General features: G+C 44.5%; 1 protein-coding gene across 1 annotated transcript in view; it reads left to right on the forward strand.

Annotated features, from left to right (window-relative positions):
- The first annotated feature begins 6,044 nt into the window (after positions 1–6,044).
- Positions 6,045–19,052, forward strand: part of scara5 (scavenger receptor class A, member 5 (putative)) — a 314,240-nt gene continuing 301,232 nt past the window's right edge. Inside the window, exon 1 of the mRNA XM_068025691.1 lies at positions 6,045–6,113. The gene's annotated coding sequence lies outside the window, so the exon portion shown is untranslated. The remainder of the gene's footprint in view (positions 6,114–19,052) is intronic.

Consider the following 19,052-nt stretch of genomic DNA (forward strand, 5'->3'; position numbering starts at 1 on the left):
TCAGGGGGCTGGCAGCTTTTCAGTCCCAGCAGTGCCACTGGGAGCACTGCTCCCAGTGCCACTGGCCACTGCTGGGACTGCACCCAGCAGGAAGAAGATGATGGACATCACCCTTCAAAAAAGTAAGTGGGGTTCGGACTCACCAGAGACAATTGGATGGGCCCCAACGAGGGAGATGGGAGTCAGAGAGCAGGGTTGGGGTGTAGTTTTAGCTGGGACGGCCCGTGCTGCTGGGAGGACCTCTCTGTGGGGCCTCCTCAGGTGCTGAAGTGCCTAACTGCCGCTGGTAAGATATCAGTAGTGGCGGGAGGATGCCCTTAAGTTTCAATTAATTGGTCATTTAAGTGTCTTAATTGGCCTGGGGCAGGCGGGCCATTCGCCATCTTCCCCGCCTGCCCCAGGTAAATTAGCAGCAGGGGTGGGTAAACAATATACACAGCACTCCCTGCCTCCCACTCGATTTTACACCCACCCCTCCACCACCAACTTCCAGACCACTCCCAGGAGGGCATAAAATTCCGGCCTAAGTCTTTTAGACGGGAAATTAAAAGATATGTTAACAACTGACACTTCTGGAATCATGAATTCCACTGAAATTTTCAATAAATCTAATGTATTCTAAAATGTTAAATCAATCAATGCATTTTAATAAGGTGATTACCTCATGAGTAACCAAAATCAGATATAACAAGAATTTCTGGAATATGAGCTTGAAAAATTCAAAAGGATAAATAAGCATATTAAATATAGATTAACTATAAAACTTGATTGTCAAAATAAATAATCTTTTTTTGAATTTAATTGATTTCTAAAGAGTAACCCTATCAATATTTCCATTTTAATACATTTATATTTTAATTACAATTTTTGCATAATTTGATGTTGACAAATGAAATTTTGGAAATATTCAAACACATTTACAACCACAGTTACAATATTTGGAATATTATGTTTGAAATGTTTTTCTGTCTTCATATCCAAACCATTCTATCCAATGTGTTAGTGTAATAATGCATTCTGCATTGGAGTGGTAAAAGATTGGTTCACCAGTACTCTCTTCATGAGTTCCTGATCTCAATCTGAATTGAAATGAGGGAGGAAAAAGGATTATGGGTCTGTCCAGGCTACAGTGTGGAAATTCTAGTGTTCACAACAACAGATTGATAGTATGGCAGGGGCTTCCTTGGACATCTGATGTAAGCACCAAGATCTACAACTCACAACATGCTTGTGCAGTCTTGCACAGATCTGTATACCAAAAAACACTGGTGTCAGAATGTCCTTCGTATGATACACATAGTAATGCCCTCAAACTGCTAAAAGCATTGAAAATATGGCACGGTTCAGCTTAAAAATGACAATTCTTCATCTTTTACATTAACCTTTTACACAGGAATAGCAGCCTTGGTTATGATACTGGACTAGTAATCATGAGGACTGAGCTAATGATCTAGAGACATGAGTGCATAATCTCACCATGGCAGCTGGGGAATTTAAATTTAGTTAATTAAATAAATCTGGAATAAAAGGCTACTATCAGTAATCATGGCCATATAACTACGTGATTGTTGTAAAAACCCATCTAGTTCACTAATGTCTTTTAGGGAAGGAAATCTCCCATCCTTATCCTGCCTGACGTATATGTGATCGTTGACCCACAGCAATATGGTTGACTCTTTACTGCCCTCTGAAATGACCTAGGAAGTCACTCAGCTATCACTACCTTCTCAAGGGCAATTAGGGATGGACAATAAATGCTGGCCTTGCCAGTGTTGCCCACATCCTGTGAATGAATAAATAAAAAAGAAAAACTGAGATCCATTGAATTAGTGCAGAAATTTATTCAATAAAATTCAGTAAAATGAACTCTATGACAATCACAATGAACCTTACCACTCATAATGGGAAGTTTACTGAGCTGATAGTTGAGCAATAATGGCCATTATATGGGAAATACACCCGTTCATTCACAGTTCATTGAATGTAACTTACCATTACAAACGTACTGAACCTACAGATCTACAGATTCTAGATGACATTGTGTCACAAATCTTTCCAAACGAAAGCATTTTTTTACTGAAGGAATTACCAGATCAATCCTGATTATTGATTAGTATTGGTAGCTGGGGTTCTGCTACAAGCCAAGTTTAGATCTGAATCAATTCTTTGGATGCAACCACAATCCACGAAGGTAGCAGGAACTGGTATGAAAAAATGTTTATCGCAGGCAAAGAAAAATGGGAAGAAAGGGGATTCGGAGGATAATAGAACAGAGCGAGAGCAGCCCAAGAAAGCGCTTATGGAAAGAAAAAATCAGATGATGATGAGTAATACCAAAGCTAAGTATAGCAAGAAAAAATTGTGAGAAAGGAGAAATCTGGCCAATTAAAAACAATTTTAGGCACAACAATTTGGGTTGGCATCCTTCATCTGAGAAAGATGATGGACACCCAGCACAACAATAGTCAGTGATAAAAACTGTGGAATTACTAAAGGAACACATTGTTTTGGTCCTTATGGCGGAAATGGAACATACAATACAAGAGCACCTGACAGACTTGAAGTTAGTGAGGTTTTTATTTCCATTCTTGGGATGTGGACATTGCTGGCAAGGCCAGAATTTATTGTCTAATCTTAATTGCCCTGAGAAGGTGGTTATGAGCCTTCATTTTGAACTGCTGATATTGGTTTGATACAACTGCGAGGCCAGTTCAGAGAGGAGTTGAGTCGCCCTTTTATCCCTTCCCCTTTAATATAAACAAAGTAATTATAATAAATAACTAATAGGATGGTGAGCAGACAAACTTCAGCCAAGAGCCTAAATTAAATAGATGATAAAATTAGAGATGCATTAGCTATGATCTTCCAAATTTTGCTTGATTTGAGAATAATACCAAAGTATTAGAAATGTGAAAGCATTACGCTATTATTCAAAAAGGGGAAAAGGGACCGTGAGTTTGAAACCAGTAGTAGGAAAATTGTTAGATTATATAAGCTTAGACAGTGTAAGTAAACGCTTGGAAAAAATAAGTCGATTGGAGAGAGTCAGCATTGTTTTATGAAATGTAGACAATGGTTAATTAACCTAGTAGGCAAAGGGGGATCAGAATAAGCTTGAATAAATAACACATTCATTCAGCCCCATAGGTCCATATCAATGGGGATGTTGCCAATCACTCTGGGTAAAGAGATTGGTGCTCTGAATCCCACCAGTGGTACCAACACTACCTAGTGCCAGTTTTGCATTGATGCATTCTAGAAAAGTTTCAGGAATCCTTGAAAGTTGGTGGTATTTGTTTCAGAACTTTAATATGATATAAAATTGAAGGTTCTTGTCATCTAGGGATTACACTTAAATGGAATCACACAACAGAAAAATCACAGCCTTGTGTGAATAGGATCAACTGCAATGGTGCCATCTACTGGTACAGTCTTAAAGACAAAACAGATTCCATCAAAGAATAAACAATGAGCAAAAGGGTTTGCTGTACTAGGGACTAATAGGTACAATAATGGTATGTTTTGTTTCATTAGTTAACATTGAGAAAAATGCTGCTTTCTATAATCAGTTATAAATATGTAATTAGACAATTCTCTCTCATTTATTAGTGATAATAGGCACATATGAGTGTGCAATTGTTTTGATTATTTACTGCAAATTGATCTAGTTCTCTCTGTACTACATTGTGAAATAAATGAGTACCCAAATATATGGCAATATTTCTGGTAATACTCTGAGTTAGAACACAGCCCTTTTAATGTTTGGGACTTAATCTTGCAAGTAACCTTTCTCTGAAGTATTAACTGTTCGAAGTAGAGAAAGTGAATTCACAACCCCCTTGTATATCATATATTGGTTGAAGGTTATCAGATGAGCTTCTCCCCCACTTCATTTACCAAAATAGGCAATATGGATTGTGATTGATGTTCATGATTCGGGTTTTACATATGATAGCTGTTTTAATTTGGATGGACAGAACATAATGGGGATGGTGCCCATGATTTTTTGACATGCACTCCTGGTGAGTGAGGGAACACGACCATCTGCAAGTTCCCTTCAAAGTCACATGCCATTCTGAGTTGCAACTATATCACCGTTCCTTCACTGTTGCTGGGCCAAAATCCTGGAACTCCCTCCCAAACACCACACAGACTGCAACAGTTCAAGAAGGCAGCTCACCACCACCTTCTCAAGGGCAATTAGGAATGGGCAGTAAATGCTGGCCTTGCCAGTGACACTCACATCCCATAAGCAAATAAAAAAAAGGCTCTGGACTGGGAACAGACACACAGACCATTGGCTCTATGATGCCAAATTGCTAGTTTCAAGAAACACTCCATAAAGCACATCCAAAATATATTGATTATTTAGCCAGGTTTGCCACCAGTAAGCCCACCATACAACATTGTGTGAAATGCCGCTTAAGTGTTAACAGCCAGAAGCATCAAGGACTGAGTCAGGCCAAGAGATGCATCACTCGCATTAATTTATTCAACTATGATGCATAGAGTATATGTTCATTCTCAGTGCAGGGGTTGGCAACATGTCCCTATACGGACACCATTGTCCATGGTAAAAATTTTGAGGACTGTGGTAATTTTAAGTGTCTAGCTCTAAACGTTTAAACTTCTGTTTGAAATAACCTGGCAGCTAGGTTATTTTAAAACACAGATGTAAAGGCTTGCAGCAAGACATTTAAAATTACCAGGAGTGAAAGTAATTAGAAAGGATCTGGATCATCGGGGCATCAGGTTAGTACTTATGGCCCATGGGCCAGAATCAGGCCTGCCAATCCACTAATTAAAAGTGTGAATGGTTTACCTGCGGGCGGACCTCCATCAAATAGGGGTGGGGGGAAGGCGGGACTTGCTGGGAAGACTGGTGCTGTCAGTCAGGGGGCACTGGCCAGTGGGAGCGTGGCAGGGGCCGGTGCTGGTGGAGCCATGGAGGGAGGGGATTGTCGAACGAGCTCTGTGGTTGGGAGCTCCCAGTGCAGAGGAGCGCTTGCAGGGAGAGCTGGTTGAGACATCACCAGCCTGTATGATTTTCGGTCCATGCAGTTAAATTGCTGGAATGTCAGGCACTGGGACCTGTGATTTCCTATCAAGTCATCCCCACCCATGTCCGACCTGTGGAATCAGCCCTGGAAAGTGTCGGTGTGAGTAGAACAGATAGGATAGCACACAGGAAGGCAATGATAGAATAGGAAAGGGAAAACTTCTTTGAGTCAGAGCAAGCTTTTTTCTCTTTAGGCAACAGTCCATGTTTTCAGCTCTCCAAAAGCCCTGGTTTCTCTCAGAGTGTGGGGCTGGCACCAAACGGCAATGCGTTTCTACTCCTGGTACATGGTGGACAAAGGGAGGGGGGTGGGGACACAGAAGGGGAGGGGGGGAGGGTGTGAGAGGGAGAGTGATGGACACATGGATGGGAGGGAGAGAGATGGACACAGAGAGAAGAGAGAGAGGGGAGAGAGATGGTCACAGAGAGGGGAGAGGGATGGACACAGAGAGGGAGAGAGAGGGGAGAGAAAGAAATCAAGATCACTCCTGACAGATGGACATCTCTGCATCCTACACATTCTCCGCATTGATCCATCAAGTGTGTGGGCAGACATTGACTACTTGTGCAAGCAAAAACAATGCCAGATATCTCACTAATTAGGGAGAAATGTGTTTTGATGGATTTAGATTGGCTATACACTTTCTATACGATTAGTTGCACCCATATCTGTGGCTGAGTCAATAATTTTGTCAAATATCCGTAATGCAACATGTTGCTGTTTATCCTTGTATCAGTGGTTACAAACAACTGATAAAATAAATTCGCAAAATCTAAACGCTGGTAAGTGTCACTTAATCTAAAGTATTACAAAATGTCATCACCAACACGATTTAACTTAATAGCTATGCAAAATGGTAATCTAGCAGTCAATGCTCAAAAGTACACTATAGACTTGAAGAAATTAAGCTTATACTCTATCACATGGTGGCGCTGTTAGGCCTTTCCCTTGTGTAAAACCATATGACCACTTCCCTTTCAAACAAGCTGGCTGAAGTTTTTGGCAGTTTTGTCTCCTTCTGCATTGTTGGTTTCCCTCGAGGGTACATCTGTGGTGAGTCATAATTGGTGATCATCTTTGCTGGTTCTCTTCCTGAATGTTGGTCAACCCTTGAACATATTATTCTCTGTACTTTTTCTGGTGCCGGCTAAACAGTACTTTCTCTCTGTGTTCAAAATGACAACCGCTTGCATATATTGGGTTGGGTTTAATGGAACCCTGGAGACTGACTAGGAGGCAAGGGGGGCCCATAGAATTGTGATGGAAGGTGGGGGAGGTCGAGGGCCTATCGCCTTCCTGTCGTACCACAATTAAGTTGGAGGTGGGAAAGGCAGAAGATGGCCTTCCCATCCAGAGGTCTATTGAGGCCCATAAATTGCCAATTATTAACCACATAAGGGCCTCTTCCTGCCCCTGGAGTTAAGCCAGAAGTGAGAGGGGCCTTCCCCATGCAGGGAGGGTGCCCGGTGAAACAAGATGACCTCCCCCCGGGCTTGTGGGGTGGGGGCCGCCTCTGTGGGAAATCTATGGCCCATGGAGGTCCTGGTGACAAAAGCTCCCCCTCCGTTAACACCCCCGCCCTCATCGCCGGACTGACCCCAGAGACCCCGCCTCACTAACCTCCTCTTCGAGTCTCCAGCGCTAGGCTTTTTAAAAATTTGTTTGTGGGATGTGGGTGTCGCTGACTTGGCCAGCATTTATTGCCCATCCATAATTGCCCTTGGGAAGGTGGTGGTGAGCTGCGTTCTTGAACCGCTGCAGTCCATGTGAGGTAGGTACACCAACAGTGCTGTTAAGAAGGGAGTTCCAGGATTTTGACCCAGTGACAATGAAGGAACAGCGATATAGTTCCAAGTCAGGATGGTGTGTGTCTTGGAGGGGAACTTGCAGGTATTCCCATGCATCTTTGTCCTAGCTGGTAGAGGTCGTGGGTTTGGAAGGTGCTGTCTAAGGAGCCTTGGTGCATTGCTGCAGTGCATCTTGTAGATGGTACACACTGCCGCCACTGTGAGTCGGTGGTGGGGGGAGTGAATGTTTGTAGATGGGGTGCCAATCAAGCGGCTGCTTTGACCTGGATGGTGTCGAGCTTCTTGAGTGTTATTGGAGATGTACCCATCCAGGCATCCATCACACTCCTGACTTGTACCTTGTAGATGGTGGACAGTCACTGGGGAGACAGGAGGTGAGTTACTCGCCACAGAATTCCCAGTCTCTGACCTGCTCTTGTAGCCACAGCATTCATGTAGCTACTCCAGTTCAGTTTCTGGTCAATGGTGACCCCCAGGATGGTGATAGTGGGAGATTCAGTGATGACAATGCCATTGAACATCAAGGGGAGATGGATAGATTCTCTCTTGTTTGCGACGGTCATTGCCTGACACTTGTGTGGCGCGAATGTTACTTGCCACTTATCAGCCCAAGCCTGGATGTTGTCCAGGTCTTGCTATATTTGGACGCGGGCTGCTTCCGTATCTGAGGAGTCACAAATGGTGCTGAACATTGTGCAATCATCAGCGGACATCCCCACTTCTGACCTTATGATTGAAGGAAGGTCATTGATGGAGCAGCTGAAGCTGGCTTGCTCCTAGGCATCCTGTAGTCCTGGCAGTGGTCACCGTTCCCAGTGACGCTGCCAATGCTACTGAGCCTCTGGCCCTCTGATTGGCCAAAAGCTCTTGGAGGCAAGATTCCCATTCTAAAGGGACGGGGATCCCAGCACCAGCCAGTAAATTGCCTGAGCACTGTTGAATCATGCTGGGCAGGGGTGGGGGTTGGTGCTCCAAAAGGCCAATGCTGGATCCCCTCACCTTCTCGGCCTGGCGCCGGGAACCCTGCCAGTGCAATTAAATCCAGTCTTTAACGTCCCAAGGTGATTCTTTGGAGCATTGGCGCAAAATTTGACGCAAGTCACATAAGGAGCTAATGGACCAGATTTTGATGTCAAAATAATGGTGAGGCTAATGGGGATCGTTGTTATTTATGTGTAAATGATACAGCAACTTCAAGAGTGGAGCAGATGCGCAGTTAAAGTTATCTCAAAGTTGCTGTCCTTGTTGCACTGCTTCACCATTAGATTTGCAAAAAGGTCATTCTGCTGACTGCCTCACCATTGAAATGCATTGAATGGCATGAGGTTGTACAGTAGATAGGAACTAAACTTGCTACAGAAATTTAGTCTGTTGTGTAAGAGCCCTTTTAACAATGTGATAATTGTTAATTACTGCCAATCAACCTCTCTGGCACTGAAAATTAATTATGGAGTCTCATTCCTTCAGGTATTAATTGTTGTTCATTTTAAAAATATCAAATTTAAATGCGTTTACTTTTACTTTTTGTCTTTTTTCTCTTTCACAATGCAAATTTTCTTTCCCTCTCTTTATTTATCTTTCTGTACCTGATTGGACATTGAATACACCAATTCTAATTTGCACTTCTTGTTCTGTCCTTGGTACTGTTAATTTTACAATCCTTCAATATGATTGGTTAACGAGATACCCCATTGGTTTCCCTGTTCACAGATGTCCTAGATGCTCTTTCTCCCTCACTGGGTCTTTATCAGCTACACTTCCAGTAACTTAGTGAGCAAGAATATTTTGAGCTGAAGGACGCAGGAATAAGTCTAACTAATGGGACATGCTGTTAGATGCCCCACGACAGCAAAATCTGGCCCATTAGGACAGGTGACCAATAGTTTGGTCAAAGAGGTAGGTTTTCAGGGGAGTCTTAACTGAGGAGACTTAGCTTAGAAAACTTCGATCATTAAGTTAACTTTTGAGAAAAGGTTTCATGAGTTTGTGCTTCTGATTTGAAGCTGTATCCAACTTATTAGGAAGTCTGCGGCTTACATCCTATTGCATGCTAAGTCCCAAAAGACCAATCCTCACCAGCCTCCATTCGATTCCTGTCCCATAGCACGTCTTCATCTTCAAATCTCTCTGAGGTCATGCTTCTTCCTACATTTTACAATTTCCTGGAACCATACATCCCAGTCCGCATCTTCTGCTTTTACAACTCTGATCAACTGTGCACATTATTCCACAAACAATAGCAAAACATTCAGCATCACCTTGCCTACACTCTAGAATTCTTTCCTTTGCCCTGCCACTTCAGAACCACCTAAGTTCTGTCTTCTTAATTTTGGTTGCTTCCCCTAGCTTCTCTTCTTGCCTTGGACCCAGACTCCTTATAAAACATCTTAGGAAATGTCTTATGTGAAAGCACTATCTTATGAAAGTGCTTCTATTTTTATATTTTTTTTGAGGACTCGTATTTTAGAATTATGGATGCTGGTTCATTTTGGAAAATGAAAAGATTCCATTCCCTTGTTTTTTTTACAAGGATCACTGAGAGATCTTGTTTGAAAACAAACATTTACTGGATGTCACATGCCTTAAGCTCAATAAACAACAGAAACATTGGTAACTTGGGGAGATATTTACAGAGAAGTGACATATCAAGATTTATGGTGGTCAGGAGGTTTCGCTTTAGGGATATTGTTTTGGTTCAATTAGGGTGTGGACTGTTGTTGAAAGCATTTGGATTTGTAGCCTGCTAAAAAAAAAAACCAGCTGCTCTTTCTCTATCTCGTTGGAAAAACCCTGCGAAACCAGTGTTTGAGAGCTAAAACCCCTGATGCCGCATTTCACCTGCGACACTCCTGGAAGGCCTGCCAGATTAATTTTCGATGCTGCCTGAAAAGAACTGCTCCAGAAAAGATCCGAATGACCTGTCTACGTGTACACAGATAACAGACTGTATGCATTTTTTGGGACACAACATACCTCATCCTTTTTTCTTCAAGAATTATCAAGTATTTGGCCAAAGTATTTTTTTCTGTAAAAGACCTCTGCAGGGACAGAATTTTTTTATTTGTTTTCTTTAACCAGCGTGTGTGTGTGTGTGTTAGGTATTTAAATGTGGGACTTCCATATTCCATTCTGTGTGTTAGTGCTTTGCTTAATTACTGGATAAGACTTGCTTTATAATATACTGATAATTGTGTTGTTTATTAAAGAAACCTGGTTGGTGTATTTTATTCTGAAATAAAGAGTAGAGTATATGATTGACCGTATCGGTAACTGGGTAAATATTTAAATATATGTTGTGATCTGTGGAGAAGTGGAACTAGAAAAGACAGTGCATTCCTCCCATCTTGGTCATAACAACTATTAACATGCACATTGTGTTAACCCTAAAAGTTGGACAACTCCTACTGGACTCTGGAACAAGGTTATAGAAAGAGGCAAACTCGCAAGTTTGTAAATGCTTTGATTGCAAGCCAAAATGCCAGTGGATGGGTAGCCAGAAGGGGAAATGATGGAAGAGTTGATGTTGGATTTTTTTTGTGTTTGGGGGGATGTTGACTAGTCTTGGACCTACAAGGTACAGACTCTGGTATTCTTAAATCAAGATAGAGTGTTTATTTAGCACAGCAAGGATTTACAATGCAATATGTAAAAATGGCAGTAGTTATACAGCACAGTGTCCTTGGTTCTTGCTTCCCGAGCCACTGTGGCGCAGTCATCTCAGTTTAAGTGTTCTGGTTCCTTCTTCAAATCTGTGCATGCCCAGTTGTATCTCAGCACCTTTCTTTGATCCTCCTCTGAAGGTTTCTTCATTCCATATTAGGTCATATCCCCAGATATGGATAACCTCCAAATATCTTTATTTACATTTCCATCCCCATGGGGCCTGCAAATCTATCAGTTATTGTTACTCTTAAGTCCTTCTTAATTGAAATGGAGAGGGGCAGTCATCAGACATCCTGCTTTATCTCAAAACCATTTCTGCCTTAGTCCTTTAGTTAGTTAGTTAGTTAGAGATACAGCACTGAAACAGGCCCTTCGGCCCACCGAGTCTGTGCCGACCATCAACCACCCATTTATACTAATCCTACACTAATCCCATATTCCTACCACATCAACCTGCAAGTCTTTTGGTGGTGGGAGGAAACCGGAGCACCCGGTGAAAACTCACGCAGACACAGGGAGAACTTGCAAACTCCACACAGGCAGTAACCAGAATTGAACCCGGGTCGCTGGAGCTGTGAGGCTGCGGTGCTAACCACTGCGCCACTTGCCGCCCTTGTCCTATAGCAGACACATCACCACCTTTCCAGTACAGCATGCAAATATACATTTCACATAACAACATGATCCCAGCCACAACTTAATCCTAATATCGATACACATGCAAAGTATAACTATTCCCAAGCGTAGCTGCATCATTCTCTAAAAGCATTCTACTTTAAAAAATATAACACCTCATGTAAACTGCAGCAGGCCATAACCTGCACAGTTTCATTCAAGCAATGCAGTAACAACAGATTAAACATGGCAGTTTTTAACCCCTTAGTCCCCAAATTGATAAAGTTACCACATAGTGGGGCAGTTTCTCCAGAAGTGGCGGCACAGTGGTATACAGTCGGGAGGGAGTTGCCCTGGGAGTCTTCAACATTGACTCTGGACCCTATGAAGTCTCATGGCATCAAGTCAAATTTGGGCAAGGGAACCTCCTGCTGATTACCACCTACCACATCCCTGCACCCCCCCCCCCCCCACTTCCCTTGGCTGATGAATCAGTGCTTCTCCATGTTGAACACCAATTGGAAGAAGCACTGAGGGTAGCAAGAGAACAGAATGTACTCTGGGTGGAGGCTTCAATGTTCATCACCAAGAGTGGCTCAGTAGTACCACTGCTGGCTGAGTCTTAAAGGACATAGTTGCTAGACTGGATCTGCAGCAGGTGTTGAGGGAACCGACAAGAGGGAAAAACCTACTTGACCTCGTCCTCACCAATCTACCTGTCACAGCTGCATCTGTCCATGACAGTATTGGTAGGAGTGACCACCGCACAGTCCTTGTGGAGATGAACTCCCGTCTTCACGCTGTGGGTACCCACGATCATGTTGTGTGGCACTGCCAACGTGCTAAATAGGATAGATTTCGAACAGATCTAGCAACTCAAAACTGGGCATCCATGAGGTGCTGTGGGCGATCAGCAGCAACAGAATTGTACTCAACCATAATCTGTAACCTCATGGCCCGGCATATCCCCCACTCTACCATTACCATCAAGCCAGGGGACCAACCCTGGTTCAATGAAGAGTGCAGGAGGGCATGCCAGGAGCAGCACGAGGCGTACCTCAAAATGAGTTGTCGACCTGGTGAAGCTACAGCCCAGGACTACTTGCATGCCAAACAGCAGAAGCAGCATGTGATAGACAGAGCTAAGCGATCCCACAACCGATAGATCAGATTTAAGCTCTGCAGTCCTGCTATATCCAGTCGTGAATGGTGGTGGACAATTAAACAGGAGGAGGAGGCTCCACAAATATCCCCATCCTCAATGATGGGGGAGCCCAGCACATCAGTGCAGAAGACAAGGCTGAATCATTTGCATCCATCTTCAGCCAGAAGTGCTGAGTGGATGATCCATCTCGGCGTCCTCCTGAGGTCCCCAGCATCACAGATGCCAGTCTTCAGTCAATCCGATTCACTCCACGTGATATCAAGAAACAGCTGAAGGCACTGGATACTGCAAAAGCTATGGGCCCTGACAACATTCTGGCAATAGTACTGAGGACGTGCTCCAGAACCAGCCATGCCCCTAGCCAAACTGTTCCAGTACAGCTACAACACTGACATCTACCTGGCAATGTGGAAAATTACCCAGGTATGTCCTGTGCACAAAAAGCAAGACAAAGCCAACCTGGACAATTACCACCCTATTATTATACTCACGACCATCAGCAAAGTGATGGAAGGGATCATCGACAATGTTATCAAGTGGCACTTGCTCAGCAATAACCTACTCACTGACATTCAGTTTCAGTTCCGCCAGGGCCACTCAGCTCCTGACCTCATTATAGCCTTGGTCCAAACATGGACAAAAGAGCTGAACTGCAGAGGTGAGGTGAGAGTGACTGCCCTTGACATCAAGGCAGCATTTGACCGAGCATGGCATCAAGGAGCCCTAGCAAAACTGGATTCAATGGGTATTAAGGGAAAACCTCTCCACTGGTTGGAGTCGTACCTAGCACAAAGGAAGATGGTTGTGGTTGTTGGAGGTCAATCATCTCAGTCTCAGGATATCACTACAGGAGTTCTAATGTCCTAGGCCCAACCATCTTCAGTTGTTTCATCAATGACCTTCGTTCTGTCATAAGGCCAGAAGTGGGGATGTTCGCTGATGATTGCACAATGTTCAGCACCGTTAAATTTAGCCCATGGGTGATGGGGATTGTTTGGAATGCTGTTTAATAAAGAAGCCAGACTATCTTGGTGAGGGATAGAGTTGCTGTTGAGCTTTAACTCATCTGTTGGTCTATAATCAAGCCTTGGTAAAAAGCTCAATTACCTAAGCATAGTTGGAGAGGCTAAACAAACACCCTCTCGGTAACATTCCTAATATTTTTATGTTTTTGCATTCATTAATGAGTAAATGCACATGGGATTTTTAATTCTTTTATTATTCTGCTTTATAACTGCTGAGCAGTATTTAGTATCACATAATGTGATATCTAAAGTGGAGTTGGTAGGCACTGTGCTTCAGGCACCTCGACCTCCAAAAGGTTTTTGACAAAGTTCCATTTAAAATATTATTAATTAAACTGCAAGCTTTAGGAGTGAGAGGAATCTCTGTAAATAGATCCCAGGAAATGGATAAGAAACTGGTTGAAGTGTTGGACATATCTAAATTAATTTGGGAGAAGTAGTGAGTAGGGTGCTTCACCGTTCAGTGTTGGGACCACTGCTGTTTTTAATTCACATAAATGGCCTCAGTTCAGAAACTCAATGCAAAATCATCAGCATTGCAGATGTGACCAAGTTAGGAAGATAGTGGATTTGGAAGAGGTAGCTCAGAAATTAGACAATGGTCTAGACAAGATAAGCAAGTTGGTAGAACAACAGATGAGATTTAGTGCTGACAAATGTGTTACACATATGAAGAAGAAATAGATGACATGCTTACCCCATACGTGCATTGAAGTGGCTAAAAATGAAATTGAAAGTGACCCAGGGAATATAGTAGGCTTGATGCTAAACATGCACGAATCAATGAAGGATGTTGGAGACCTAGCTAAAATGGTAAAATATAGGTCAGAGGAGATAATGATCAAATTTTATTGTGCTGTAGTAAGACTGTACCTTGAATACTGCACGTGCAGTATCTTAAAGGGGAAAACTTGTGAGCAGCCTGCACAGTATCTTTTGGGTTATTGCATGGTTGTGCGTGTGCGCAACTTACAGGCAACATTGTTGAGGAGGTGAAGGTCAGTGATTGCAATGGATTGGGGGTTGGAGATCGTGATGGGGTGGGAGGTCGGAGATTTCAGAGGTGGGGGAGATGGGGGCTGGGGTGTGGGTAGAGGGTCGGAAATCATTTGGGGGGTGGGGGGGCAGAGATTGCAGAGGTGGGGGGGGGGCGGTGTTGTGATCAAGGTGGAGGTGCGAAGACCAACTGGGATGGAGGCCAGAGATTGAAGGTGGGGTACAGAGGCAAGCTTGTCTGCCTGGAGGAAATGTTGCTGCTGCTCTTGGCCATCAAGCATTGTGGAAATGCAGTTACTTTATGGACTCGGCCCGTCTTACCTTGTTTTATCTGCCAGGTTTCCTGGCTAACATTGTTAAAAATAAAAAACTTGTAAAAATGGAGGCAAGCAGCCTCCTTAATAGATTTCAGTGACTGACCTGCCTCTTGAGATGGGATAGGTTGCTGCTCCTCTCCTCCCCCAACCCACCTCTTTTTTAGCTGGAAATCAGCAAGTTGAAGACTGGTTGGAGCCAGGTTTGATGTTTTAAAAATTGTACTTCCCACCCACCCAAACCCACCCATTCGTAAGGGTTAAAACTACCCACTTAGTATCGGAACTTGAAACCAAATTAGTGATGCAGGGCTTTGTTAAACCTCGCCAGCATGGATTTGTGAACGGCAAGTCACATTTGACAAATTTAATAGAATGTTTGAAGAAATGACAGATTCAGTAGACAAAGGGAATGCGGCAAATATGGTCTATATAGATTTTCCATGGATGTCTCACAGGAATTCACGTGTATGATACAAGAGGGAACTAAAGGATTAGGATAATTGTTTTTGCTCGGATTGGAGAAGGATTGGAAGTAGTGTACCCCAGGGGTCAGTTCTAGGTCCATCCATGTTCTTTATTTATAACTGAATTGGACTTCCACATAAAGAGCAAAATATTAAAGTTTGCTGAAAATGCAAAAGTGGAAGTTTGACAAACAGTAAGAGATTTTAGGAAGACATAGAAAGATTGTTGTAAAAAAGCAATTTTTTAAACCACCTTTTTGTAGAGCCAAGAGGAATAGGAGCACTCAACCCACTCCACAGGGCATAGATTCCATTAATCAAATGGATACATGACTTATTTCAATACATTTTGTGCTCATCAAAGGTAGGCACTATTAGCATCAAGCAATGCCAGCTAATGTACAGTATGATTAGATGCAGAGTAAAGCTCCATCCATACAGTTGTAACAATATGCCTCAATTGCAAGCTCAGAATACTTATCTTTACTCAACCAGCATGATCTTTTCAGAAAGGGTAGAGCGAGTTGTACTCCAAAGTGACCTAGATGCACTTGAGTTCAAAAGTGTTCCATTGTCCAACAGTATTGTGCCTCACCTTGATGAACTCAAAGTTTCACACAGAAAAACACATATTTGATAAAGCAGTTAATTTTGTAAGTCAAACCTGTATTTTCAATCTGGGCTCGGGAACCCAACACCCAGAACATTTCCAGGTCCTGACCCTGCGTTGTATCAGCATCAGTGACGTGACACGATTTTAAAATGCAAAGGGCCTAATTGGCATGGGGGTGAGATTGGCGCCCAATTACCAGCAACGGGAGCTGCCTGGAGGTGGGAGCTAGAAACGGAGGGTCATTTGAAAAGGTGAGCAGCAGCCACGACAGGGCTTACAGTTCACTAAGATGGCGCAGAAGGGTTCACAGAGGGCCTGCACTGGCACCGGCAGACGTCCCCTGGTGGCACCAAGGTTCTGAGATGCATCTGCTGAGGTGTTAACCGAGGCAGTTGCTGAGAGGCGAGAGATATTGTTCCCGGCGTCCGGCAGAGGAAATCCGCCCGAAAGGGCCTGAATGGAGGTGGCGACAGAGGTCAGCAGTAGAGGAGTGACCAGAAGGACATGGTTCCAGTGTCAGAAAAGATTCAATTGTCTGATAAGGTGAGTGGCAAGCAATGTCCAGATGACAGGCCTCTATAACTCTGTATGCAGCAGCATGCACATGAGCTGAGCCAACTCAATGCCCATAATTCTCCCTGACATTGGCAGTTGCATCACTGAGAAGTCAGCCTCCCTCACATATGGGCCGCAATTGATAAGGGGGCATCACTGAGGAGCACAGCAGCTCTTGTCAGTATCATGCTGGAATAGGTGAGGGTGGCCAGGCCACTCAAACATCATTCTCTCCTCATCCTGCAGGAAAAGAGAGCCCACAATGGTCGTGAGAAGTCTCGTATGGGTAGTAGTGTGGCGGAGCTGCACAATCTGACACCGATGGAGGAGATTGGACATTGTGAGGGTGCCATCGTGGCAGGCCATGGGCGATGGCGAGCCGGGAAGCCATGAAGAGCAGGGTCATTTGATTGTCCTGTCTTCAGGTTAAGGGCATGGAGGAAATACCTGTCCACTGTGCGCTGTGGCTGTTCAACTGATGTCATCCATGGGGTTGGTTGTGCTGATCCACCTGCTGAGTAACCCGAGTTCTCATCACCACCTTCTTGTGTTTCTCACAGGGCCTGCAGTGGAGGTGGAGTAGATTCATCATCGGCCTCCTCGGTAGAGAGAGATGTTCCAGAGCCTGCACTGTCACATCATTCCTTCGCACCTTCCACCAGTACTGACACACACCGTGGTTAGGCCTCAATCAAGATTAGAGCAGGGAGCACTGGGTGAGCCGTACATTACAAGTGAGCAGCCGGAGGAGAGTGAGGCAGAGTCAGCTGTGGACAGTCCCCCTCGGAGGATAGAGGACAGGCACAGCCATGCTTCACTGGGTGAAGATGCTGGGCTTCGGGTGTCACACACAAGGAGAGTTTTTCTGGAGCATCAGCAACAGATGAGTTCCAGAATGTCAGAGATCCCTGAGACATTGCAGAGCCATGGGCAGACAATGGAGGAATGGAGGCGGCGCATGTGCACTGTTATGATTCAGGCATTTGAGTGCATGAGCTCCTCCACTGAGTGGTCAACCTTATGGAGAGCCATATGCAGCACCACTCTGAGTGGATACAGGTGCAATTCGTGATATGCACAGGAAAAGTGAGACTCACTGTAACATTGCCCGCTCAGTAACACTGATGGTGCAGAGATGTTTGAAGTGGATGCCAGCTGCGTCCCAGCTAAAGGCCTGCTACCCGACCCGAACCCGATGGGACCCATGTGTCGGGCCGGGTTGCATTTCCGAGTCCTGCATTCAGGCTTGGGTCGGGTCGGACATGCTCGATCACAGGTAAGAGGCTCCACTGTTAATGTAATTTTTTGATTAGAAAGGTGTTTTTTTTAGTTATTTTAAGCTTGTGCAGATCAGCAACAAAGTGAAAAACGGAAGGTAAGTTAACTGATGGTCGGGTCGGGCGTGGGAAAACTGGAAGGACTCGGGTCGGGTTGGGCTCGGGTCGGGGTTTTTTTTGCAGACCTGAGCAGGCCTTTAGTCCCAGCCAGTAGTCTCATCCAGAGTGCAAGGTCACCATGAGAGGGCTGAGACTTTGGAAGAGGCTGATGAAGGGGCCACCCCTCAGGAGGCACCAGCATCACCTGTCGCCTCCTTGGCCCCTCCAACTGAGGAAAAATTCATGCTGTAAGGCCCTGTGATAGAGAATGCCCCTGCACTGACTAAGGCACAGCAGCCTGTGGAGGAGCCCCCACGGGCACCTGTATGACGAGGGTGGAAGTCACGGGCATCTCAGCTGGCGGCAGAGACAATGGAGCAGGCTGCCTGCACCTCATCCTCAGCCACAGGGAGAACGCCACACAGAAGTGGACGGGAATGCAAGGCACCTCGGCATTAGTTACACCTGTTGGGTCACCTGGGTGAAGTTCTCTCAATTTGTTTGGTCATTTATTTTTCCGTTAATAATAGTAATTGCTTGTGATCTTGATCAAACGTGTGTTATTACTGCTTGGTGTCAAAAGTGAAATGCAGGTTAAGGCAGGGGCGTGGGGGCGATGGAGGGGTGCCTGGGTCCGGTGCGATTCCATGGTCTGTGATGTTGGAGAATGTTGGCGGTGGCAATGGTATTGTTCAGATGTGTGTTCTTGCTGGATAATTTCTCTCTCTGATAGAAGTTGAGTTCCACAGACATCTGATAGAAAGGCTGAGAGGCCCTCAAGTGAAATGTTGCTGGATCAGCGTCTCCCTCCCTAGCGGCCAGGCCAGCCTGCTGATCACTGTGAGGCCTGGGTCCAACTCAACGGTATTCCTCCAATGGCTGGGCACGGCGTTCCTCTGCAGCAACCCCTTCATCCTACTCTTCCTCTTCTTCTTCCTCCTCACCATCCTCCTCTGAGTAAGAGTGGCATACCAGGTCCTCCTTTTCATCCAGCTCCAGGTCTGTTTGTATAGTCATGTTGTGCTGCGCACGGCAAGTATCTACAATACAAGACACTCTGGCTGATTCATACAAGTGCACCACCCGACCGATCAAGGTGCCAATCATCTGTTCAGTGCAGGTTCGTTTTAGTAGATGTCTCTGGTTGTAGCGCCTCTCTGCATCTGTGTCTGGTGTTTTATTTAGTATTTCTTGAATTTGGAAAGTTTTTAAATGATATGTTAGCCGATCTGTGGAACAATGGGATTGAATTAACAGTGCATTGATCCCGGTCGAGCCCCTAATAAATATGTTACAACCGAGTGCTCCAGTCAAAGCCCCCAATCAAAATACACGAATCTGATTGTGGTGGGACCAACACACTGTTAATTCAATCCCATCATTCCACAGATCAGC

This window comes from Heterodontus francisci, chromosome 3 (genome assembly GCF_036365525.1).
Source record: "Heterodontus francisci isolate sHetFra1 chromosome 3, sHetFra1.hap1, whole genome shotgun sequence".
Classification (NCBI taxonomy): Eukaryota; Metazoa; Chordata; class Chondrichthyes; order Heterodontiformes; family Heterodontidae; genus Heterodontus; species Heterodontus francisci.